Genomic DNA, 24,409 nt, shown 5'->3' with positions numbered 1-24,409 from the left:
CCCAACAACTTTGTGAGATCAGTAGTACAAGTATGATTAATTAGGGGGGTCAGATCTAGGATTTCTTTGGCATAGGGAGCCCCCAATGAGGACACTCCCTCTGCCAAGGCCCATTGGCACCTGCTCTAGGGGTTACAGTCTTGTAGAATTATTTGGGGGCATGGAGAGACTGAGTAACCAAGATCGCCAAGCTAGTCTATGTCAGAGATAGGATTTGAACTCAGCTCTTCTTTACTCAGAGGCTGGGTCTCTCTAAACAATATCACGGTGTCCTTCATCCACAAGAATTACTCTACCCCCTTCATTTTATAGGGTTAACTCTAAGGCTCTGTGAGATTGAGTATTGGCCACATAGTGAGCATGTTAGGATTTGAACCTTGCGTCCTGCCTAAGTTCAGCACGTTATATTCTATGCTGTATGGAAAGGGTTTAGGGCAGCCCTTCTTTCTGCAGATGTGTAGCATGATGGGCTTGCTCAGTTGTAAGATCTCTCCATAAGGATGGGAGTGATCATAGCCTGTTTGAAACCTGGAATGCTATTATCAGCTGATAAAACTGATACCTTCCTCCCTGAATTTTCTTCTAGATCACTACATTCATTTAGGTCTAACTCTAGTCCCCAACCAAGGCAATCCAGTTCTTCTTTCACAAGTAACATGCATTGCCAGGACCCTACCTTACTCTCATCTTGTTTTTTGGATCAACTCTAGGCTCTTTCTGCCTTGCAATTTCTCCAGTGTGATGTCCACTTTCCATCTCTGTGCCTTTGAAATAATGACTGTTCCCAATGGCTGCAATGGATTCTTTCCTCCCCTCTGCCTCATATTTTCTCTGGCTTCCTCTAGATTCAGCTCAAATCTCACTGTCTACTCTATTTTCTTGCTCAGAAAGGACTTTCCTCTGAGATTCCCCCCCCATCTTTTTATCCCTATCTCCCCCTCCATTTCTCCTTTTCTCCTCTTTCTTATCTCTCCTCTTTCTGTCTCTGTCTCTCTCTGTCTCTGTCTGTCTCCTCTCTCTCTCCCTCTTCTTCTCTATTTCTCTCTCCTCTCTCTCCCTATTTCTCACTTCTTTCTCCCTCTCTCTTTCTCTCTTCTCTCTCCAACTCTCTTCCTCTTCTTCTCTCTCCTCTTTTTTCTCTTCTTTCCTTTCTTTTGACTTTCCTATCCCTCTCTCCCTTCCCTCCTCTTTCTTATCTCTCATTCTCTTCTTTCTTCTCTCTCTCTAATTCTATCTTTGTATTTGAGTCTAACTTTGTCTCTGTCTCTGTTCTTTTCTTTGTTTCTCTATATGCACATATATGTTATGAGAGAGAGAGAGGAAGATGGGGAGAGAGATGAGAGATGAGAGAGATGAGATATGATAGAGAGATGAGAGAGAGATGAGAGATGAGAGAGATGAGATATGATAGAGAGATGAGAGATGATAGAGAGATGAGAGATGATAGAAAGATGAGAGATGGGAGAGATGAGAAGAGAGAGGAAGATGGGAAGAGAGAGATGAGAGATGAGAGAGATGAGATATGATAGAGAGATGAGAGATGAGAGAGATGAGATATGATAGAGAGATGAGAGATGAGAGAGATGAGATATGATAGAGAGATGAGAGATGATAGAAAGATGAGAGATGAGAGAGATGAGAAGAGAGAGGAAGATGGGAAGAGAGAGATGAGAGATGAGAGAGGAAGATGGGGAGAGAGATATGAGAGATAGATAGATAGAGAGAGAGAGAGGGAGAGAGAGAGGAAGAAAGAGAGAGAGAGAGAGAGAGAGAGAGAGAGAGAGAGAGAGAGAGAGAGAGAGAGAGAGAGAGAGAGAGAGAGAGAGAGAGAACAAGAACCCTTCATTTATAAATTATCTCCTACATTAGAATATGAGATTCTTAAGGTCAGGGGTGTTTTTCTTTCTTTCTTTGTTTCCCCATTAATCAGCACAGTGCCTGGCACACAGTAAACACTTCAGTGTTTGTTGACTGCCTGCCTTTCTAGACTCTCCATCCTGGCCCTCCCCAATCTTCTTTTCTGCTGCTCTTAATATATAGCCTTTGCTTGAGTCATGCTGGTGTCCTCATTGCTCCTTGTAATCGCTCACATAAGCTCCATGTTCCAACGTTGCCCATGATTCTACCCCCACCTGGCATATCCTTCTTTCTCCTGTCCAAGCCATAAGCCTCACTGGCAAGGTCGAGTCGGGAGGGGTTATGCAAGAGTTGGCCCAGGGCCTCTATCCAAGCCGGATAAGGGGTTGCTGTAAAAGGCTGAGGATTTCAGGAGGCAGATTCATTTCAGTCCAATCCAAAACTTCTCCTGTGCCAGACGCCATGCTGGGCCCTGGGGATACAAAGACAAAAGAGGAACAGTCCCCACTACAGATTGTAGATCACATCACACTAATAGTCATTTTGCTGGTAGCCGGATCCTATGCAAATCTCCCTGCCTTGACAGCTTCCTTCTGGCCCCCTGACTTTGCTGATTATGTCTCAGCCCCTTGGATTTTGGCATCCCAAGAAACTCTGGCTCCTGACCTGGCTCAGCTTCTGGATCACGTTTCCATTCAGATTAGGATTCTGCCCCTTCTCCCTTCATGGAGATTACAATCTAGCAGGTAACAAAGGGCAGCTAGATGGTGCAGTAGATAGGGTTGGAGGCCAGGAGCCGTGAAGACTTGAATTCAAACCCAGCCTTGGATACTTGTGTGACCCTGGGCAAGTCATTTCACCCTGTTTCCCCCAGTTTCCTCATCTGCCAAATGAGCTAGAGAAAGAAATGGCTACCCACTCCAGTGTCTTAGCTGTGTGACCCTGGGCAAGTCCCTTCACCCTGTTTCCCCCAGTTTCCTCATCTGTCAAATGAGCTAGAGAAAGAAATGGCTACCCACTCCAGTGTCTTAGCTGTATGACCCTGGGCAAGTCCCTTCACCCTGTTTGCCTCAGTTTCCTCATCTGTCAAATGAGCTGGAGAAAGAAATGGCAAGTCACTCCAATATCTCAGTCAAAAAAATCCCCTAAATGGGGTCATGAAAAGTCAGACATGACTGAAATGACTCAACCACAACAAAATGATGAACCAGATAACCCTGATGGGTTCATGAAGAATTGGACAGGACTGAAAATGATTGAACAGCAGAGGCAACTCAAGACAAGTTAGACCTAAAGCGAGTGTGTGTGTATGTGTGTGTGTGTGTGTGTGCACCCCTTCTTCATTCAGCTCCTTCTTTGATCCAGTAGATTTTTAAAAAAAGCAGCTGGCTCTGTCCCTCCCGAGCCCTGAGGCCGCCCTGACATTTTTCAGCCCACGCTTGTTTTGCAGGTTCCCCATTCGATTTTTCTTCACTTCATAGTCTTTATTATTCTCAGTTAGAATAGCTTCGTGTCTATTGATTGTTATCTCCGGCGTTTCAATTTTTCTCTCTGGCTCCTGCAATCTTGAAGGGAATATGTCAGCCTTGTTAGCCACTGTAGTCTGAATTTCAACCGACCTTTCCCTAATCAGCTCTAACTAATCAAGGCCAATATCTTTTAATGAGCCGGATCCAGGGTGCACGGAGCAGCCGGAGGGGTGGGGGGAGAGTGGGGGCTGCTTCTGCCCCCCCTTCCCCCAAGGCTGAAGCCTCAGGAGTTGCTCCTTACCAAAGGGTGGAGTTCTGCTAATCAGTTCTATCTGTCTCACTTAACTCTTCCTCCCAGACCTATCACCGAAGGCATCAATAACTCAGGCTCGTTCTGCCAGCCTCATTCTTAGTGTGCCCATGCTCTCTTTGGCCTCCATAAGGATTTCAGATCGTAAGAAGCAGCATGGAGGATAGGGAAGAGGACTTTGAGTTGGAATGACCAAGGCACACTTGCCAGGAGTAGGACCCTGGGCAAGTCATTGAATTTCTCTGGGATCCAGTTTTCTCATTTATAAAATGAGGAGGTTGGAGTTGACATCCAAACTCCTCTCTAGTACAAATCTATGCTCTAGTGGTTTCCTCTCCTTGGAAGCTCAGCAGAGCCCAGGCTGAATGGCAATTTACTCCTTGGGTGGACTATAAAGCTTACTCGTGTCTAAGGGCAGTGAGGTGGCACAGTGCATAGAGTGCCAGGCCTGTAGTCAAGAAGACCTGAGTTCAAATCTGGCCTTACACATTGTTTAAATGTGACACTGGACAATCTGCCTCAGTTTCCACATCTGTAAAAATGAACTGGAAATGGAAATTGTAAACTACTCAGTATCTTTGCAAAGAATTTGGCATGAAAAGATGGATATAACTGAAAGACAACAACAAAATTCATGTCCAAATTGGATTAGATGGTCTCTACAATCCCTTCCAATTATAAATTCTCTCATTTGATGATTACAGATAGGGTCATTGGATTTAGATTTGGAAGAGTCCTTAGAGATCATTGGTTTAACTCTCCCATTGTACAGATGGGGAAATTGAGACCTCCAGAAATCTGATGACTTGTCTAAGGCTAGATAGATTCTAGGATCATAGATTTGGAACCAGAAGCAACCTTAGAAGCCATGAAGTCCAAAAGCCTCATTTTACAGAGGAAGCTCAGAGAGACTAATTGACTTCCCCAGCTATTATGGCCAAAACAGGGAATCTAGTTCAGGTTCTCTGATGTCCAAATCTGGTGCCTTTCCACATGATGCCTCAGAATCAAGCAGTGCTTATTTGGATTTTAAAAGGCTTAGGAAGTTGAGTCCCAGATCTTTGAGGATCTGGGTGGGACTTGTGGTTGTTATTGTTGTTTAGTTGTAATCAATTCTTCATGACTCCTTTTTGGGTTTTCTTGGCAAAGATCCTGGAATGATTTGTCATTTCCTTTTCCAGCTCATTTTCACAGATGAGGAAACTGAGACAAACAGTGTTAAATGACTTGCCCAGGGTCCCACAGCTAAGATACTGGAGTGGTTTGCCGTTTCCTTCTCTAATTTATTTTAGAGATGAGGAAACTGAGGCAAACAGGGTTAAGTAACTTAATTAGGGTCATAAGCTAGTAAGTATCTGAGGCCAGATTTGAACTCAGGAAGAGGAGTCTGGCACAGATCCTTTAACCCTATAAGGCATTGGATGCTAAGAAGAATGAGGGCATGGCTGTTCAAATTGGAAGGAGTATGGGAAAAAGGACAGAGCCCCAACCCAGCTCATGGGAAACCACTTGGAACCATCCAGTGCCTGGGATCATGCAAGCAGGAGAGGCCAGGGTACATGGGCCAGCTGAGCTCTTACAGAAGCACCACAGGCTGATGTCCCTGGCAGGTGTTGAGCTGACTTTCAGAGAGCGCAGCATCAGCCCCTTGGGCAGGCTGCCTTTGAGTAGCTTAGGAGAATTAGTGTGAATTGAAGAAGGGGGGTGGCTGTTGAAACAGAGTGACTTGGCTTGCTTGCTCTGGGTTGACACATACGATAGGAGTTAGAACACTGCCTTATTTTATCTCCCAATGCTTTTAGCTTGACATATAATCACAGGGCTTCCCCTCCTCCCAGTGATTCTTTCCCTATAATTAATTCTAAAAAAACTACAGTTGATAGTATTTAGAGCTTGGCTTGGAGGGAAACTTAGAAATCATCTAGGCTGGCTCTTTCATTTTGAAGAGGAGGAAACTGAGGTTTGCGGTGATTTCTCCAAGGCCATGTGGCAGTAATTAGAAGAGCTGGCATTCGAACCTTGGGCTCCCGGCCCCAAATCCTTTGCCCAGTTGGCTTCATAAGACAGAACTCCTTATTTTTCCCACCAAGTTTCCCTATTTCTGTTCAAGGTAATGCCATTCTTCTCTTCCCTTAGATTTGTAACCTCTGCTTCTGCATGGACTTTTTATTCTCCCTCGCCCCGTGAATTCTATAAATTGTAAAATCTCGCCACTTCTCCCATTATAGCAACTCTTTGGTGTAGCCCTTTCTCCCTACTCTCCCAGTCCCTGTCTTAGTTCAGGTGCTCATCACCTCTCACCTAGATTATTGCGGCTCTTTCCTAATAAGTCTTCCCCTGTTCCAGTCCATTCTCCACATGGCTACCAAATGGATTTCCCTTAAATGAAGATCTGACCATGTCGCTCTTCTCTTTTAGCCATTTCCAGTGACTTCCTGTAGCCTCTAGAATCAAATATAAACAAACTCCTTTTTAGCTTTGAAAACCCTTTATAACATAGTCCTTTCCTACCCTTCTAGAGTCCTTACTATATTGCTTCCCTCCTTACATTCTGAAATCCAGTCTTATTATTCCACTCCCTGTTCCACCCACATGCCAAGCCATCTCTAGTCTCCAAACCTTTGCACTGTCCATCCCCTATGCCTGGAATACATTCTTTCCTTAACTGTCCTTCAGCATCCATGGATTTCTTTAAGACACAGCTTTTAAATCCCTCTTTAGATCATGGTTTCTTAACCTGGGGTGTGCGAGCTTATTTTAACAATATTTTGGGAACTATTTCAATTTGTAACCTTAGGAATTTTACTCTGTATGCTAAAAAAAGTCTGATTCTGAGGGCAGCTAGGTAGCATAGTGGATGGAGTGCCAGGCCTTGAGTTGGGAGGACTTGGGTTAAAATCTGACTTAAGATGCTTTCTGGCTGTATCACCCTGGGCATGTCACTTAATGGCAGTTGCCCAGCCCTTCCTGTTCTTCTGCCTTAGTATCGATATTTATTGACTTTTAGGTAGAAGATAGAGTTTTAAAAAAATATGATTCTGAAGATGAGTCTCTAGGTTTTCCCTTGACTGTACAAGGGGTCTAGGCACACAGAAAAATGAAGAACCTTTGTTCTCCATGATTCCTTCCCTCATTGCCAGCCCCCGTCTCCCCCCAGCCTTCACGCTCCTAGTGCCATCCCTCCCTCCCTAACTCCCTTGTAGTTAACTACTTTGTATTTATTCTCTTTATATTTGTTCTATATATACTTACATGTCCTAGTTTTTCTCCCATTAGAATGTAAAGTCCTTACAAGTAGGGAATAGGTTTATTTATTGTATCTGTATCTGATTGTTTCATTCTTTGTACTTGCGTCCCTAGCATGGCAGCACGGCATGCTATCTAGAACATGTTGGGTGCTTAATAAATACTTTTTGATTGATTGCATTATGGTGGCTCCTTTTGAAGAATGTTTTCTGTTTAAGAAGACACTAAAATATGGGGCAGAACTCATACTGCTGCTATCAAACAAGCCTATATGTGTAGTTTTAGGCCTTTTTATCTTGAGGAAATTTGCATGGCCTCCAGCTCGTGGACTTGAAGCTGACTCCTATTTCTTAGTTTCAGGGCAGCTAGGTGGTTCAGAGGAGAGAGCACTGGACATGGAGTCGGGAAGACTTGATTTCAAATCTGGCCTCAGATACTTCCTACCTGTGTGACCCTGGGCAAGTCACTTCACCTTAGCTGCCTCAGTTTCCTCATCTGTAAAATAAACTAGAGAAGGAAATGACAAACTACTCCAGTATCTTTGCCAAGAAAATACTAAAAGGGGTCATGAAGAGTCAGACATGACTGAAACAAGTAGCAACAACAGTAACAACATTTCATAGTCCTGTTGAGGACTCTGGCTCATCCTGTTTCCTAGTCCTGTTGGGAACTATGGCTTATACTATAAGATAAGACCCAGTGAAGAACAGAGAGTGGTCCCCATAAGCAAGTTGGAAGCACTGCGTGGGAAATTAAGTCATTCTGGAGCTAGTATCTAACTTCCTTATGGGGATTTCAGGAGGGCAGAAGAGACTCACTGAATGACCTCATTGTTAGTTGGAAGGGAACCTCAGAGGGGATCTAGAAAAAAACATTCTTACCTCAATGTACCCAACGCTAGCCAGCCTCTCTCTAAAGAGCTCCAATGAGGGGAGACCCACTTCCTACTTCCCAGAGGTGCTCAAAAGAACAAAATCAATTCTTCATCCAAAGGTGAGCTATTCTGCTACTTGAAGATTGTATTTGAAGCCTGCTATAATGTTCCACTTATCCCCAAATCTTTTCTTCTTCAGGCTAACCATGCATAGTCCTTTCAAATGGGATAGACTTGAAGCTCTTTGCCATTTTGGTCTTCAGATCTCCAAAAGCTGGTGGTAGATACACATAAAAGCAGATGGGCAGATTGGTACCATGGAAAGAGTTCTTGGTTTGGGGTTAAGAGCAAGAAGATTTGGGCTCACAGCCTTAGTTTCTTTATATGTTAAATGAGGGGGATGAACTAGAGGGCTTCTTGGGCCCCTTCTATTTTTAAGTCTCAAGTCACTCTATCTCTATAGACCTCAGTTTCCTAATCTGTAAAAGGAAGAATTGTAGGAAAAATATTCTAAATAAAAAGGAATAAAATAAAATAATATACAAGAAAAAAATAGTTAGACCAGGTGATTGCTAATGTTCCTTCCAGCTCTAGAGTCTATGATATTAAGGTTAATCTCAAATTTGGTGATAGTAAGTAGCCAGGGTTCTTCAGGTCCAATCTAAATCACCTTCCATAAGAACAAATACCAAGACTGTGTGCTGAAGGTTGCTTAACATCTTCTTTTCTTTAGGGACAGTTCAGTATTTCAGTTTCTTTTCAACCAGATCTTCCAAATTCTTTTTCTAGTTTCTGAAGGTGACCTGACAACCAGAATATTGAAGATCCTTGAGTTTGTGCAATATGAAGATTGCATAGACATCCCTGAAACAACTAGGGATGTTTAGCTTGGAGAAAAGAGAACTTTTAGAGAGCACATGACCTTCGAACCATAACTAGGGTGGAGTCTCCAGGGCTTTGTTCTATGATCCTGAAATTTAATAGATCCCCAAATTTATATTATGTGAGCTATACCCTGCTCCTTTCCTGGTGGTGGTCTTCTCAGCAGTGGACTTGAAATGTCCCATACAGTTGGTGTAAAGGTTTTGCCTTATCTATAGGTGATTATTGGGCCATTTCTATTTTGTGCTGCTTGCCCTGGGTGTCAGAATTGCTAGTCCCATCTCTGTCAAAAAGTCACTGCACAAAGTTGGATTCTGGCTTATAATCAGAGCTGTGGAGTGATGGGCATGACCTTCCCAGGGTCACCAGATAAGCCCTCCCTCCTACCCCTTTCTCTCCATGCTTGCAGCAGACAGCTGCTGGCGTCATGCTTGGTGGGTGTACTCTGCTGGAGTTGTTGGGTACTTTTTTGTTTACTGTTCACTGTTAACAACAGTAATTACAGTATAGTTGTGAGATGAAAACATGACTAAATTATGACACTACTTGTGTAACAATCTCTTAAAACTGACTCGGAAGGCAACAGCTGCACAATTAGGCTATAAATTCTCTTAAATGAACTTGTCGGTGGAAATAGTACCTGTGTGGCAGTGTTTTGTAAGAGATAACTAGACTTAATGGGCTTGGTGAGGGAGCATCAAGAATAGCCTCGTAAAAAAAGAAACTTTGTTCTTTGTCATAAACCACTTGTTCTCTTATAAAAACAAAGGGCTCAGTGTTGGGCCATTAACTTTCTTTCTTGTTGTGGGACAAGTACCACCAAAGCATCGATTTGATAAGCATCAAGGATCTTCTTCCACCTTACAGTGAACTCCTTTCTGAAAGGAGGGGAAAGAGAGGGAGAAGAGAGAGAGAAGTAGAGAGAAGGAAAGGGAAAGAAGGGAGAAGGGAGGGAGAGAGGGGAGAGAGATAAGGGAAGAGTGAGAAAGAGAAAATAGAGAAAAGTGGAAAGAGTGAGAGAGAAAAGACAGAGAAAAAGGAAGTAAAGAGGAGAGGGGAGAAGGGAGTGATGGAAAGAGGGGAAAGAGAAAAGGAAAGAGTGAGAGAAAATAAAGAAAAGAGAAAGAGAGGAAAATAAAAGAAGGAGAAGGGGAGAATGGAGTGATGGATGGATGGATGATGGAGAGAGGGAAGGAAAAATAAGAAAGAGAAAAAGGAGAGAAATGAAGAGAGAGAAAAAGAGAAGTAGAGGAGAAGGGGAGGGAGAGAAGGAAATGGTGGAAAGGGGGGAGAGAAGGTAATGATGGAAAGAGGGAGAGAAAGAAGGAAAAAGTGAGAAAGAAAGGGAAAATACAGAAAAGAGGAGAAGAGAGAAGGAGAGAGAGAAGGAAGGAGAGGGGAGAGAGAGAGAAAGAGAGAGAGAGAGAGAGAGGGAGAGGGAGAGGGAGACATCTTTCTTTGGAAGGAGAGGAGAGAAGCCTGGCAGAGGGCAGATTTCTGGGGGTATGGCAGTGGCAGCTGATGTGAGGTCATATATGACCATGGATGAGCTCCCACTTTGCTGAATGCTACTTCTCAGATGGCTAAGGTGATGGGGATGTAGGCAGAGTGGGGAGAGGTTGACAGCAGTTGCCCTAGCTTTCAGCAACACTGGTCCTTAAAGGTAAAAAAAAAAGATTTAACTAGGCTGCATTGGAAACTGGATTTAGTTATGGGAGCTGTTTGGAATTAAATGGGGAACTAGGGATGTTTAGCCTGGAGAAGAGAAGACTCAGGGGGGACATCAGAGCTGTCTTCAAGTATTTGAAGGGCTGTCACATGGAAGAGAGATTAGATTCATTCTACTTGGCCCCAGAGGGCAGAACTGGGAGTAATAGGCAGTTTGCAAAGAGGCAAGTTTCTCCTTGATGCCAGGAAACAACAAAAAAAAATTCCAAACCCCAAACTTCCTACCAATTAGAGGTATCTAAAAGTAGAATGGGTTTTCTTAGGAGGTAGCTGGTTTTCCCTCACCAGAAGTCTTCAGAATATTTCCTTGTTAGGTCAGCTGTAGAATGGAGGGGTCAGACTCCTGGCAAACTCTGGAGAGAGCGATGAACCATGTTAACAGAATTGGGGAATGTTTAACAAAATTAATAAAATATAATACAACATAGATAAGGTTGATTTGTTTTTTTAAAAGTTGATCTGCAGCCCCAGGGATCCATTTCTATTTGAGTTTGACACCATTGTTATAGAAGGTATCATGGCTTGGGCATGACATGGAATAGGTGGCCTCTGATGCCCCTTCCAAATCTGAGATTCTGTGATTCTTAGGGCTCATGGAAGTTTGATTGAAAATCTGACATTAATTTGGGGGTAAACTTTGGCTCTCATTGACACTGAAAGCTTGCTTGTTAGCTTATTCTCTTCTCTTCCTTTTTACTTAATTCACTTAGTCATTATCATTCCACACCTCAGAAGGAAGTAAATCCATTTTGGGTGTGAGTTACAGATATATGCCAGAGGGAACATACTATGATGACATCTTGCCTAGGTCTCCTTGAATAATCCACAGGTAGTGGGTAGAGTTACAAGGTGTCCTTTTTGTTATTCAGTCTTCTTTCAGTTATATCTGACTCTTTATGACCCCATTTGGGGTTTTCTGGGCAAGGATACTCTAGTTGTTTGCCCTTTCCTTCTCCATCTCATTTTATATATGAGGAAATGAGGCAAATAGAGCTAAGTGACTTGCCCAAGATCACACAGCTAGTAAGTGCCAGAGGCTGAATTTGAACTCAGGTCTTTCTGACTTCAAGCCTGGCACTCTGTCCCCTGTGCAATATTATCCTCGTAAGTTGTATATGGAGCTGGATCTGACTTCAGAAAGAAGATTGACTTTGCTCTTTGTGGGGGTTTGGAACAGTTGTTTTGATCAGAGACCACAGGAGATTGGAGCTAGAAGGAATGCAGGAGAATATGGGAAATAATATAGACAGAGAAGAAAGGATATCAGACAAGGACTCAAAGAATCTGGGGTCAAAATATGGCTTTTGCCCCTTGCTACCTCTCTGACTTTGGGTTGTTGGCTCAACTTCTCTGCCACCTCATTATCCTTAACTGTAAAATAATGAGGTTGGTCTTATAATGGATAACAGTCTATTTGACCTTCTAAGGTTTCTTCTAGAGTTAAATCATTCAATACATCAACATTAATAAGTATTTATAATGGGCCTGGCCGTGCTAAGCAGAGGCCAAAGAGATCCTATAACCTTGACCCAAAGAAAACATGACGTAGTGGATAAAGAGCCAGTTAACCTTGGAGTTAGAGGACCTCAATTCAAGTCTTGCCTCTGATTTAGTAATGGCCATGTCAGGACCCTACCCGATTCTCTAAGTTGCAGATGAGTTGGTGTTCTACATTGGTAGAAGGTATTTCTATGCCCTCATCATTTTTTAATAGCATGACTCTTAAATGCAGATAGATGAGTTAATTGATTTTGAGAAGTTTCCAGATTGGTCACCCTTCAGTGACATTGATCAGCAGGGTGTTCAGGTAGGACTAGAACTTGTGGGGTGAGGGCTTTCTGAGCCCTTTTTAGGGTTACTTATCCACCTTTGGTGTCTACCTGCCATCCAGATCTCACCTGTGGCTCCAAGAAGCAAAACCATCTCAGAGGACAGGCTAAACCAGGTTAGGGGTAACTAAAAGATCTCAAACTTGTCAGTGCCTTAGGGGGATGTCTACCCCAGATTTGTGAAGACTTCCCCCACTGGAAAGAATTTGTTCCATTGGCTGTGAAGTGGGGGTGGGTGGTAGGGGGTGCAAGTGGATCCCATGGAGTGTTTAGAGCTTGCTTAGACATCAAAGAAACTAAGGTCATCCACTGCATCCCAGATCATCAGTAGTTGACTTGACTTTTGTCTTGCCACTGGATTTCAATGATTCTAGAAAAGAGGGTGAGGCTGATGACTTTATACAACTCTGCTTCACTTAAGTCTATTTTATTCAAGAGTCAAAAGGCAACCATCACCATCACCACCATCATCACCACTAGTCATATAATTATAGAAACACAGATGAGAATTGCAAGAAACCTCAAAGCCATTAATTTTAAAGACCCAAGGAGTTTGAGGGACTTCCTAAGGTCATTACCTAGGTAGTGAGCACCACAGGTGGGATTTGAGGTCTTCTGATCTAAGTGTTCTTTCTACTGTACCACACTGCTTTTCTAGTCATAGAATCCACAGAATCATAGATCCTGAGAGCTCAAAGGGACTTCAGCCACCATCTATTTCATTTAATCTATGAAGGAATTTCTATTCTAACATTCCTGAAAAATGGTTAGCCAGTGTCTGTTTGGAGATCTCCAAGGAAGGGAAACCCAACTTCCTCTTGTGACTGCTCATTCCACTTTAGGACAACTTTTATTGTTAGGACCCCCACCCCATTAAGATTAAATTGACCCCTTTGTAGTTTCTAATTGTGCTTTCTGGGACCAGAAAGAACAAGGCTAATTCCTCCTTTGTGGGATAGTCCAACTCTCATTTTACAGATAAAGAAATTGAGGTTCATAGAAGTTGCCAAGGTCACAGAGCAAATATATGAGCAATCCTGGACTTGAATGCACATCCACACTTTCTAGGACCAAAGGTCTTGGTACTACCCCCCACCCCCTTCCTTGTTCTGGAAATCAATAATGCTCTAGCTTGTAGTCACATATTTCTAGCTCCTAGAACCAACCATCAGTCTGTCCTTGCCTGGGGAACCCCCAGTGCCTCAGCTCACCTACTGCTCCCCATCCTGCCAGGCTTCCCTGTGGAAGCCCCTCTGAGCTGTACCAGGATGCTAATTTATTTGAGTACAACTCCATGTATCCCTCTGTGGCTGCAGAGATGCAGCTTAAATCTCCCTGAATGAAAAATTAAAAAGAGGAGGGAAGAGACAGAGATGATGATTCTTTTATGGAACACCTGCCACCTTGTGTTTTTTCCTCTTCACCCTCCACCCCCTCCCCCATCAAAAAAAAAAGAAGAAGAAGAAAACATACGAGATGGGAAACAGGCTGCTAGCAGAGAGAACCCAGCTCAGCCTTTGCAATTTGTGGAACACACAAGGCCAAATGCAAACCTCAGATGAGGCATAAATCTGTCAGAGGGGAGCCAGAGCCATGATGATATCCAAGCCTGGGCCTGCAAAGGTTTTAGAATACAGCCAGGGATGGGCCCTTCCATCCAAACAGGCCAGACAGGGAGCAAACAACTGGACCCTTCTTCCCAGACTTCTTTCCTTGGACCTCTCCATCCGCCTAATTTCTGGAGAGCCAACTCTGAGCCCTCCTGCCTCTGTCCTATTAGGGGAAGATTGTTGCCCGGACAATCCATTCCTAGCACCCTCCTCTCTGATATGCAATCAGATGGAGGCATTAAAGTGGGATGCCTTAGGCCTGCCCTGGGACAGACGGCCTCAGAAACCTTCTAAACATATCTCATTCTAGCCTCGCCTTCCCAGGCTGTCAACCTAGAGGGTGGTCAAATACAGTATTTATTTTTTTTAATTAAGCAGCCTTGCAATGTGTCTCACCCTCCAGAGCTTTGAAGCCCAGCGTTATAAGTCGCTGGAAGTTTTTTTTTAATTTTTTAAGCGGATAGTAAAATTAAGCAGTTATTAGTATTCACGAAAAATGCTTGTGGCAGCCTTCGCACACGTAATGAGAAACCACCTGCAGTTCAAAGCAGCACTTGATAATGCTGTAATTAGATTTGAGATGCAAAAAAGCTCATTAAAATTAAATAACATATTTGTCACTGTTTTAAGAGGTACAGATTGCCTAGAACCATGCTGGTCTCTTGACCTTGAGTGTTTTGGCAGAGTCCTTGCTGCCGATTCCAAAATAAAACCAGCATCTCTGCAGAGCGTCCTAGAAATGGGCTCGTCTTCTGTTCACCTTGGTCTTGACAGCCACATTCATGGATCAGGAGGACTTGAATGTTCCAGCACCATGTGTGAGACTCGCCATTCAGGGCCTGGGGAGATGGGGAAGAGACTGGCACTGGCAGAATTCCTGGGCTGGCTGTTCCATTCAATGGAAGGAGAGAAATGGGGGCAGCGGTGGACTTGGACTTGGGATGGGGTGGACCTTTGTGACACAGGGAGATGGTGCCAGGAGCCAAAAATACCCAGCCTCACTGGGCTTGGCAGCGGTGAAGGCCTTCAGCAGTCTGGGTTTCCTGTTTATTGGTTTGTGGGCAGATGAAAGAAGGTTCCCCATATCCAGTATTCCATCTCCCACCTCCATTCCTTGGCGGGAAGAATCTTCATGCCTGTAATATATTTCCTCCTCACCTCTACCTCATAGCATCTTTGCCTTCTTTTAAAGCTCCACTCACGGGCCATCTCCTATGAGAAACTTTTTCTGATTTCCCCCATTTTCTAGTGTTCTTTCTTTTTGTAACTTATTCTGTATAACTTTGTAGATGAGGGCCAACCCTAAAGTCAGGAAGACCTGTTCCTGAAACAAATTTATTTTGTGACTATGACAAGTCATTTTTTTTAAACCCTTATTTTCTGCCTTAGAATCAGTGCTGTGTATTGGTTCCAAGGCAGAAGAATAGTAAGGGCTAGGCAATAGAGGTTAAGTGACTTGCCCAGGGTCACCCAGCTAAGACATGTCTGAGACCAGATTTAAAGTCAGGTCCTCTGAACTACAGGCTTGTCTCTCTATCCACGGAGCCACCCAGTTGCCCCCAAGGAATTAAAAACAAAACAATCCTTACTTTCTATCTTAGTAGCAATTCTGAGGCAGAAGAGCAAGGGCTAGGCAAATGGTGACTTGCCTGGGGTCACACAGCTAGAAAATGTGAGGTCAAATTCGAACCCAGGTCCTCCTGACTCTAGACCTGTCTATCCATTGAGCCATCTACCTGGCCCTCCTTTTTAAAACCCTTATTTTCTGACTTTGTAACAACTCTAAGACAGAAAGACAATATGGCAAGTCATTTAATTACCATGTAACTCTTTAAGACTGAAAGTTAGGATAGTTGCTTATCTGTATCACTGGAGAAATTTCCAAGCTGAGAGTTCTTTGCTGATGGACCAAAAGTGTAACAAAACAAAAAGCTGTTTCAATTATGTATTTATTTATTTGTGTTCATGTCATGTCAGGAGAATGCAAGTTCCTCAAGGAACTTTTTATTGCCAATCAACAAGCATTTGTTTATTTTTTAAACCTTCACCTTCCATCTTAGAATAGATACTAAGAATTGATTCCAAGACAGAAGAATGGAAAGGACTAGGCAGTGGGGGTTAAGTGACTTGTCCAGGATCACACAGCTAGGAAGTGTCTGGGGCCACATTTGAACCCAGGACCTCCCATTTCCAGGCCTGCCTTTTTATCCACTGAGACACCTAGTTGCTCGAACAAACATTTATTAAGTGCTTACCATGTACTAAGTGGGGATATTATGAAAAGCAAAACCAAAGTGCTTCCTCAAAGAAGGTCATGCTATCATTTGAATATCTTTGTCTTTGAATTCAGTATTTAGAACAGTGCTTTGCACATAGTAGACACTTAATGAACTGCTGATTTTTTGTTGAAGATCCTAAGGGTAATAGTAACAATTACATAAAATGCTTAAATATCCATTGAGTACTAACTATGTAATAAGCAATGAGATTTAGATCTGGGTTCAAATCCTGATTCAGATGCAAGTCACTTCATCTTCGTCTCCTTAGGACTCAGTTTTCCCATTTGTAAAATGAAGGGGTTAGACTTGATGGCCTGCCTGAGTTCCCTTTTAACTCTCTTGATCTATGGTTCCTGTAGAAAAGATACTTTTATATATAGAGAGAGATGGAGGAAGAGAGAGAGAGAGGGAGAGATAGACAGACAGAGACACAGAGAGAGAGAGACAGAGGATAGTGGGGAAGAGGGAGAGACAGAGAGACAGACACACACACACACACACACAGAGAACTGGACCCATTTTCCCTTGAAAGGACACTCACTTGCAATGACCTTTCTTATGTTTTTAACATTTTGAACCAACTGATCAAATTGGTCCACGGAATAGTTTCACCATTCCAAAGAACATAAAAGCTAGAGGACTTGGAACAGTTTGGAGATTTGGGAAATTTGTTACAAAAGAGGTTTGGAGGGATTCTCTCTCACTTGCACAGAAGATGGAGAAGGAAAGGGGGCCTGGTGGAATGGCCAGTGTTGAGCTAGGTACAACCAGCAGTGGGGGGTAGGTGGGAAGAACAGTGCTCTTTGTAAGAGAGATCTGCCCATTTGGAATTATTGCCCAGAAGGGGCTGCCAACTTCTGGCCTCATGTTGCTCACCTAACCTTACTCTCTACTCCTCCATCATATCTAGGCTTTGCTTTAGTCAGGATACTGTCTCCTAATTGTGAGAACACATCACCAGATCATTCTTGCTGTTATTCATTCAATATCTTCAATTATAGGCTTAAAGTTAGGTCTTAAAATTCAGAGCTGGAAGGAACCTTTTTTCATCTATAAAATGGGAGTAAAAATACATATTCTTACCATAAAGGGAAACAACTTTGCAAAACTTCAGAAAATTCTTGTATGACCCGAAGCAAGTTCCTTAACCTCACTAGGCCTCAGTTTCCCCATATGTAAAATGAAACATTATATAATGTCTGATACCCCTTCTAGTTCTTGATTGATGTTCCTCTAAGATTGATGATGAAACCTTACTCAGGCTTATTGACAGAGAGATGATGGACTAGAGGTCTGGAGTGAGACATACATTTTCAGAGCTTACCTATATGTTGATGTGTTTCCAGTGAGTTTGCTCATTTGTTACAAGAAAGGTCTTCTTTGGGATGGGGCAGGGAGTAATTTTGTCAGAAGTGACAGACACATAAACACAGAGAAGAGAACACTAATAAAATATGAAGAAATATAAGAGAAGAAAACAAAAAAAATTCAGGAGGGGACACAAGTAGGATGGTTATATTACTTCCTTGTTTAATTTAATATGATTTTGAAAACTAATGTTATGGGGGCAGCTAGGTGGCTCAGTGGATAGAGAGCAAAATCTGGAGATGGAAGTTTTGGGTTCAAATCTATCTTCAAGCACTTCCTAATTATGTGACCCTGGGCAAGTCACTTAACCCCAATTGCCTAGCTCATACCACTCTTTTGCCTTGGAATACAGAATTGATTGTAAAGCAAAAAGTAAGGGTTTAAAAAAAATAAATGGCATGTAATATGAGGTTAGCATTTCATATAACAATCTTTTTTGTGTATATATTGAAATGTCTGTTGGTGATTCTTCATAATAAAAAAGAAATTAAAAAATAAAATAGAACTAATCAAAACTATACACACATATCCACTTCATTGGGTCATTGTGAAGCAAGCATACCTAGTTTTAAACTGCAGAAATGTGACAGACATCCCTGCAGCTGGGGTAGGAGAGGTACATGCTGTACAGAGAGTCATAAGTTTTCAAGATCTGAGAGTATACTCTCTCTGCCTGGTAGGCATGACTGTGCTTCTCAGGAGTGTTTGGGGGGTAGAATGTTCTGTGCTACAAGGACTCTCCCAGCAGTAACTTTTGGCCTGTAGTTTATGGGCTTCTCAGGAGTGTTCAAGGGGTAGAAATTGAGCTTGATTTATAAGGAAGTCTTTGTAGTGACCTATAAACCCTTTTCTTTAGGGGGTGCCTCTACCTGGATTAAATGCCTTTAGAAAGAGACACGGTATCAGAAGTGTCATGTAGAAAGGTTTCTTGTGATGGGGAACATGACCTTTAAAACCCCCAGTACAAGAAATCAGAACTGCCAAAAGAAGATGAAGGAGAAGGGGGAATGAGAAGGCAGTTGAACTTAAAACTTCACCTGCCTTGAATTTTTAAGTTTGGCTGCCAAAGGGTATTTGAATGCCTTGGCTTAAAGGGCTATCAGAAACTCTAGATGCAAGTGTATTAAGGAGTGTTGGCTACTAGTACCTAAGCTCTGTGAGGGCAGAGATTGTTTTTGCCTGTTTTCTTGGCATCCTCGGCATGCCTGGCTCACATAAGGCATTTAATAAGTGCTTGCTAGCTGCTTTAGATCTGCTCTCTTCTCTTCCCAAGATCAAGTATCAAAAAGTATTGTCCTTGGGGTGGGGCAGCTAGGTGGCCCAGTGGATTGAGAACCAGGCCCAGAGATGGGAGGTCCGAGGTTCAAATTTGGCCTCAGACACTTCCCAGCTGTGTGACCCTGGGCAAGTCACTTGACCCCCATTGCCTAGCTCTTACCACTCTTCTGCCTTGGAACCCACAAAAAGTATTGATTCTAAGAGAGAAGGCAGGCAAGGGCTTTTTTAAAAAGTATCATCCTTGGGACTTATGTGGCAAACAAAAATAAAAATGATTCAATTGGGTTCTTCTTGCTATTCAATTGGGTTCTTCTTGCTATTCAATTGGGTTCTTCTTGTTGGTTGATAATAGAATTCAAGTGTTGGGAAGGACCTTAGTGATCATCTGGCCCAACTTGTACCTGGACAGGAATACCTGACAAATGATGATCTAGTCTCTATGTGAAGACCTCCAGTGACAAAGAACTTACAACCACCAATCCAGTCAGCACCTGCTGTGTTGGGACAGCTCCAACTGCTGGAAAGATTTCTCCACATTAAGTCTAAGTTTGCTTCTCTATAACTTCCACCCATTGCTCCTAGTTCTGGGTCTGAGCTCTCTTTTACATGACAGCCCTTTGAATACTTTGAAGACCCCTTTCATATTCTGTCACAAGGAATACTTCTGTTCTCTAGGCTAAACAACACATTCTGCTATGAACATGGACTCAAGACTTAGCCATCTTTAAGTTAATGCTAGGTGGAGAAAATTGGCTTCCCACGGAACTTTTATTGGAAGATTCACCCTGTAGCTTTGTATGCAAAAGGTCTCAGTGTGAAATTTCTGGGTGAATCCCAGCTTTTAGAGAAATCAATAAGGGACCAGTGATATGAGGTTCTGATCTTGGCCTGGAACTATCACTGAAACCTCTATGGGAAACAGGCTTTTAAGGTGGAATTACTAACACGAATGCTTGAAAGACTTTGATTTCATGTGTCTGGATAGAGATTGGATGAGATGGTTTCTGAGGTCCCTCCCAATCCTGAGGTCCTGTGATGCCTCTTCAATGATACAGATTATAACCCTTCTGCATCTTAGTAGATGGTCTCTGAGAATTACTGTGATCTCTTCTCATCTCTGCAAAAAAATATGTTCCTGAGGAGTTCTTGGTGTAGAGCCTTTCTGGAAGATAAGCACTGGTCTTGAAGATAGTGAGACCTGGGTTCAAATCCTGTATCAAGAACTTGCTATTGGAATGACCATGGACAAATAATTTAATATGCCTGGGTCCCAGTTACCTCTTCCATAAGGTGAATCCTTCCAGTCAAGTGAATCCATCGAAGTCAAGAGAGCCCTTAGACCATAGACATATGCTATGATCTGGCATTCAAAGCTCCTCCAAATTCAAAGGAACTTTCAGAGGGAGCTACAAATGGCCTTTAAGAACCCAGGTTCACCTCTATGTCCCAGGCTTGGTTTCTAAATCTGGAAAATACTCCCAAATTTGCTTTAGAACTGTGGAAAGGCAGGCATCTGGGTGGCTCAGTGGATTGAGAGCTAGGCCCAGAGATGGGAGGTCCTGGGTTCAAATTTGATCTCAGACACTTCCCAGCTCTGTGACCCTGGGCTAATCATTTGACCCCCATTGCCTAGCCCTTATTACTCTTCTGCCTTAGAACCAGTACCGAGCATCTAAGATGGAAGGTAAGGGTTTTTTTTTTAAAGAACTATGGAAAGGCAGCAGAGTAAGCAGTTGGTGACTCCTTGGAGGAATTATTGGTCAGGATCTCTGATGAGTCTTTCTGTGTGCAGGACCAGGCTTTGAGATAATATTTAGAAATGCACTTAGCACAGTGCTTGGCATATAGTAGGTGCCACACAAATACCTATTCTCATCTTCCATTGCTAATAGAGATGGGTGAAAGGAAATGGAAAGGAAGTGTGAGGAGAGTTACTCTTTTTCTGTCTCATTCCTGAAGTTCAAGTCAATATTTTGTCTTGTCAAGATTGAGGTACTGTGGTATAAAGGGCTCTGTGATCCTAGGTAAGTCACGGAGTCTTTTTGTACCTCAATTTCCTAATTTGTAAAATGGGAAATTGGTTTCTAAGTTTCCTTATAGCTCTAAATCTAGAATTCTATGAATACCAGGAGGCCTGGATTCATAACTTGGCTTTGATTTTTTAAAACCCTTCTCTTCTATTTTAGAATCGATATCAAGTATTGGTCTCAAGGTAGGAGAGCCGTAAAGGTGAGGCAGTTGAGGATAAGTGCCTTGCCCAGAGTTACACAGCTAGGAAATGTCTGAGGCCAGGTTTAAAACCAGAACCTCCTGTCTCTAGGCCTGGCTTTATCTACATCTGGGCTACCTAGCTGCCCCAACTGGCTGTGATTCTTGAATAAAAAACTGAATTTAAAAAGTATTTTTTAAGTGCCTGCTATGAGCCAGGCATTTACTAAGTTTTAGAGAGAGAAATGCTCTGCCTTCAGGTATCTTACATTCATTCTAGTGGAAGAGACAACACATAGAGGGGAATGGAGGTGAGGGAAGGGACTCCTAGGCTACAGAGTCACCAGGATTAATCACAAAATCGACGGGCATTTTTAAAGCACTTCCTATCTGCCAGGCTAAGCTAAACAACGAAGATGCAACGACAAAATCCAAATAGTCTCTACCTTCGAGGAATTATATTTGAATTGAAGAGACAACAGGAATATTTAAGAGATGTACAAAAAAGCTATAATGTAGCCTAGAGGAAAGGCATTAGCAGATAGGATGTGAGTTATTTGATGAGGTCATTGATTGGCCTGCCCTTTCCAGTAGAGTGGGTTTGATGATATTGCTATGCCCAAATCAATGGTGGATGGCACTCCTGGGGGATGGCTGGCAAGAGAGCCTTACCTGGTCTACTTTACCATCCCTCCCTGCCAATGGCTAATACCTTCTCTTAAATTTCCTTGTAGTTAGCTACTTTGTATGTATTCTCTTTATATTTATTCTGTGTATGTGTATGTATATGAATAAATAAATGGATGTTTTGTATATATAAAATATATAAATAAATGTGTGTATACATGGAATATACATAAATCTATCTATATATAATATAAATAAATGTGTTGTATATATAACATTTAAAAATAAATGTTTATATATGTAAATGTGTGAGTGTATATATTTAAAAATATATATATATACATATATATATATATATATTTATCTATCAGATAGGTAGTGCCAGAGTGCATAGAGCGCTGAGTCTGACATCAGGAAGACTCATCTCCATGAGTTCAAATCTGGCCTCAGACAGTGACCCTGGGCAAGTCATTTAACTCTGTTGGTATCAGTTCCTTATCTGTAAAGTGAAATAGAGAAGGAGATGGCAAACCACTTTAGTATCTTTGTCAAGAAAAGCCCAAATGGAAATGACAACCACTATCACCACCACCTCTATCTTTATCTCTATATCTCCTCGTTATCTCCTGCATTAGATACATAATCTCAGTAGGGGCTATTTTGTTTATTGTCTTTGTTTCTCCAGTGCCTAGCACAGTGCCTGGCACATAACAAGTATTTAAAAAATGCTTATTGATTGATTGAAATATGACATAAACTGGGGTTGGTTGTGTGACTACAGGTAATCCACTTCACCTCTTCAAACCTTAGTTTCATCAACTGAAAAATGGGGATAATAATCCTTGTTTGCCCATCTCATACAGCGGTTGTAAAGAAAGTACTTTGTAAGCCTTAAGGTACTCTTTAAATAATAATAGTAATGATAACTAGCATTTCTGTATCTATTTAAGATTCAGAAAGCACTTTAGAAATATAATCTGTTTTGATCCTCACTATGACCCTGGGAGGTAGGTGCTATTATTTCTCCATTTTACGGGGGTGGGGGGGAACCTGAGTACACAGAGTTGAAGGAACTTGCTCAGAGTCACAGAGCTAATAAATGTCTGAGGCAGCATTTGAACTCATGTCTTCCTGTACCCGAATTCTGTGCTCTATCCATTGCACTATCTAGCTACTTCTTAAGTGTGCTATTATTATTTATGGTGATTTATAGCCATATAGCATTTTGCATGTTGGAAAAGGGAGCTGCTAGAAGCAGCACTGGTTGGGTTGTTACTTAGAAGTGTGTTCTATACTTAACTTGCATCTCTCTCTCTCTCTCTCTCTCTCTCTCTCTCTCTCTCTCTCTCTCTCTCTCTCTCTTTCTCTCTCTCTGTCTTCTCTCCCCACAGGTAGGTAAATGGCCATAGATAGAAGCATGATTGATCCTTTGCCTCACAAGTTTTGGTAAGAAACACTGCAAACATGAGATTCTGCTCTGGTTGTCCTCTGAGTTGTACAGAGCTAGGTGGATTTCCTCCTCTTTGTCACCCTACTTCTGCTTGGCCCTTTCTTGGTATAGTGTTGAGTGAGCCCCTCTCTCTTATGGGAAGGGATTCAGAAATTAGTTTCCTTTGAGAAGTTGAACTATTTGGTGTCCAGAATTTGCTGGGAGCAAGAAAGGTAGACTGACTTTTCCTTTTCTAATCATTTCTGCTTAGGAGCTCCTTCGAGGGAGGGTAGGGTGTTTTTGGAAAACCAACTGTGTTGGGAGGAAGATTCAAGGCTGTTTCTCCCTCTTCTGTTGTTACATGCTGAGTTTTGGGGTTTGATAAAATGTAGAAGTGATCTTTGGGACTTCTGGCCAGCTTAGCTCTCCCTTCTCAACTCTTTCATGGGAACTGTATGGACAGAGGAGAGAGAGAGAGAGAGAGAGAGAGAGAGAGAGAGAGAGAGAGAGAGAGAGAGAGAGAGAGAGAGAGAGAGTGTGTGTGTGTGTGTGTGTGTGTTCACTTTTACCTGTGTTTTTCTAGAGCCTGTGTGGTTTCCTTGGTGTAGGGAACCCTTGATGGGGAAACTCTACTAATGCATGTTGATCTCAGCTCTGCAAGTCATATTTTTAGAGCAGGAGTATTTAGTCTGGGGAAATCTGTGGACTTCTTTAAAATATTTTGATAACTATATTTCAATATAATTGCCTTTATTTGGAATCCTGTGTATTTTATTTTATGCCTCTAAAAATATCATTCTGAAAAGGGAGCCATATGCTTTACCAGACTGCCCAGTAACAAAAATGGTTCAAAATTACTCACTTAAGGGGGCAGCTGGGTAGCTCAGTGGATTGAGAGCCTGGGGTAGAGACTGGAGGCCCTAGGTTAAAATCTGGCCTAAGACACTTCTTAGCTGTGTGACCCTGGGCAAGTCACTTAATCCCCATTGCCTAGCCCTTACCACTCTTCTGCCTTGGAACTGATACACAGTATGGATTTTAAGGTGGAAGGTCAGGCTTTAAAAAACAAAACAAAAAACCAAAATTACTCACTTAGAACATTCCTTGGGGGCACCAAGATGATAAGGAATTATCCCAGAGTCACACAGTCCATAGATTTCAGAGTCTGGATTTGAACTCAGGTCTTCCTGCCAGAGGCTGGCTCTTCCCTGGTATATAGAAGGCTAAAGGCTGATTAGTGGAGTGATTGATGGCCAACCTGATTTATCCTTCTCCTGATGCATGGGAAGGTGAGGATCCAGCAGGCAGAGGGTTTTGGTGGGTTCCCTTTGGAGATGCCTTATGTCCTCCCATGTCAATTATGGGTAGAGAAAGCAGTCAGTGTGGATAGCCTGGTGGAGCATGAAGAGCAGAGT

At 42.5% G+C, this 24,409-nt stretch overlaps 1 protein-coding gene across 19 annotated transcripts in view; it reads left to right on the top strand.

Annotated features, from left to right (window-relative positions):
* Window positions 1-24,409, top strand: part of CAMTA1 (calmodulin binding transcription activator 1) — a 1,356,239-nt gene that overhangs the window by 242,341 nt on the left and 1,089,489 nt on the right. The window contains exon 1 of one of the 19 annotated variants that reach the window (XM_056795878.1): window positions 22,993-23,011. The exons of the other annotated variants lie outside the window; for them this stretch is intronic. The gene's annotated coding sequence lies outside the window, so the exon portion shown is untranslated. Of the gene's footprint in view, window positions 1-22,992; window positions 23,012-24,409 lie in introns of those variants that run through there. 19 annotated transcript variants of the gene reach the window in all.

Source organism: Monodelphis domestica, chromosome 4 (assembly GCF_027887165.1).
Source record: "Monodelphis domestica isolate mMonDom1 chromosome 4, mMonDom1.pri, whole genome shotgun sequence".
NCBI classification, from domain to species: Eukaryota; Metazoa; Chordata; class Mammalia; order Didelphimorphia; family Didelphidae; genus Monodelphis; species Monodelphis domestica.
Note: the sequence above shows the minus strand (reverse complement) of the source record. Positions and strands in the feature narration are given on the sequence as shown.